At 31.8% G+C, this 2,473-nt stretch overlaps 1 non-coding gene across 1 annotated transcript; it reads left to right on the top strand.

The window, feature by feature from the left end:
- Positions 1 to 206: 206 nt before the first annotated feature.
- On the top strand, positions 207 to 279 carry TRNAV-CAC (transfer RNA valine (anticodon CAC)). Its single transcript has one exon. It is a non-coding gene; the product is annotated as a tRNA-Val (tRNA).
- Positions 280 to 2,473: the final 2,194 nt, after the last annotated feature.

Raw genomic sequence — 2,473 nt, 5'->3', positions numbered from 1 at the left:
TGTCTTCAAAAATTGTGTAAGGAAAGAAAGCAGATGAATAAAATCTTTTACTCAGAAAATATATTTAATGGTTTTGCACTTTCTTCAGTGAAATCTCAAAAACGGGAATCGAAAAATAATCGAGATGAAATGAAAACAAGCTATTGCCATTGGTAATATTTTTGAAATCACATTTGAAGATAAAGAATATCCCAAACCATTGTCAAGGTCCCGTAGTGTAGTGGTTATCACGTCTGCTTCACACGCAGAAGGTCCCCGGTTCGATCCCGGGCGGAACCAATTTTTTTTTTTCGTTCCTAGAACATAATACGAAAAGGGAACCCAAACAGTTGAATGAAATTACTAAATATGGAACATAAGTTATATTTGTTGTTTTTGAGGTTGTTTTTGTGCGTTTATTATTGACATTATAGACTGATGAATTGGTAAAATAAATTATTTTTACTCACAGGAAGCTCAAGAAATCACAACACGATATGAAAACAGCTAACAGGACATTGGTTTCATTTCACCATCTGGCTTAGTTTCAATATATCTGATAAATGTCATGATTTCAAGCTAAAAATTGATCTCTATTTCATTATTAAAATCTAAAACCACGATTCCAATTGTATGAAATTGTTAGTATTATGGAAAATCATGGAGAAACTGTACTCAGATTGCCTCTTCATCATATAGATTTGAATCCAATAGAACTAGTATGAGCATCACTGAAACAACATGTGTCTGATAACAATGTGGACTTCCATTTTTCAAATCCGTTGAAAGTTTATGTGACGAATTCTTCACTTCGTTTTCTCAAGGAAAGTGGGAAAAACGTTGCGAACACGCTGAACGTTTCGAAGAATTTTATGCTTCGAAAGAACTTGCTCTTGATTCCGCAATTAACAAAGTTATTATAAATGTTCAAGGTGATAGTGACAACGGTAGTACCAGTCAGGATAGTGATAACTCTGCAAGGGATTTCGATATGTATGGAGTTGAACATTCGTGATTTTTTTATCATAACTTCAATTATATTTTTGTTCGGGATTCATTTATCTCAGCAAATATAATGTTGGCCAAGAAATTTTCATTTTGAAATTTAATCTCCGATCCAAATAAATTTATTTTTTAGAATAAGTCTTTCTGCCTTTCCTTAAAAAACCCGAAATTGAATGCAATAAAGACTGCTGAAAACTCATTCAAATTCAATTACGTAAATACCGCATTATCATACCGAATTTATAATTGACCATCAATTAAAAAAGCATCAACCCTTATTTCTACTTGCAGCGAGGACTGTACTCTCAGGCCACTCTAAAACCCAAATAGGCGCACGGTAGATTTCATCCTTTTCTATCCTAATGCGTTCTCTGCCAGTAGTGTAGTAGGCGGGTGGTGATGTGTTACAAGTCGCTTTCTAGATTTAACAAGCTGTACTCTGGCAGATAATTTTAAAAACTTTCATGAAAGTAACAACTTACTGACTCACTTGACCGATATCAATGTCATATCGCGGTCGCTAGTAATCGAATGGATTGAAGGGACTTTGAATATAAAATAAAAAAAGAGGAAAGAAATATAAAAAAAACAGAGAGTGTTGCATCAATCATAAATTATTAGCAAACATTTAATATGTATTTTACCATTATGCGCATCGTGAAATAAGATTATGCGCTTCGGTGAAACAGTATTCGAGTAGATAATCTTTGAGTTACAGCTAGAACATGAAAATGTTATCATAAGTTCATTTCAGAGCTGATAATTTGTGATTTATACCTAGATCATTGTTCATTTCTTGCAGAAGATAATTTCAATCTCAGGGGTACACAATAACGGTGGGGATGACTTTATTATATATTACTTTATGGAAATTAATTATCAGAAACTATTTTATTTCAGAGAACTTTGCAAAACTCGATAAACATTGTTATGAATAAGAGTACGCGTAACTAAACAGGATGGACAAGTTTGATGAAAATTTAAAAAATAATTCAAAACTTTCTGAAGTTGAAATGTATGTGAACTTTCCAAACTCTCAATTTCAATTATGACAATCATCATAGACTTGGAATAGGTAGATAAAACACATACATTTCTATGAAAGACTTCACCAGAGAATGTGGAAAGAGAAAAAATTTGTTTTGAAATTGAATTTATCCACTTATTCACATTTTCTGACGAATTTTTCTGTAGTACTTATTTTTTTTCTTTTACACTACCGGAAAGTGACTAATTCATCCAAAAACGATAAGTTATGGGTTCGAAAAACTATAGTATATGTGAAACATTTTTCAAATATTCTAATATTCTATTGTAGTTTTTTATTGCACAAACTAGTTTTCAATATCAATGGAAATGAGGAAGTTACATCAAAATTCAAAAATACTCGTATATTTCTGTATATCCATGTAACCAAATGAGCCAGAGATGATATATTTATCATTCACTAGTATTTTGAGATAGAAAACATCATCACCATTCTGTAATG

Source organism: Leptinotarsa decemlineata, unplaced genomic scaffold, assembly GCF_025532065.1.
Source record: "Leptinotarsa decemlineata unplaced genomic scaffold, Ldec_3_MD MMD2_tig00000576_RagTag_RagTag, whole genome shotgun sequence".
Taxonomy (NCBI): Eukaryota; Metazoa; Arthropoda; class Insecta; order Coleoptera; family Chrysomelidae; genus Leptinotarsa; species Leptinotarsa decemlineata.
This window is presented reverse-complemented; position numbering and strand designations above follow the sequence as displayed.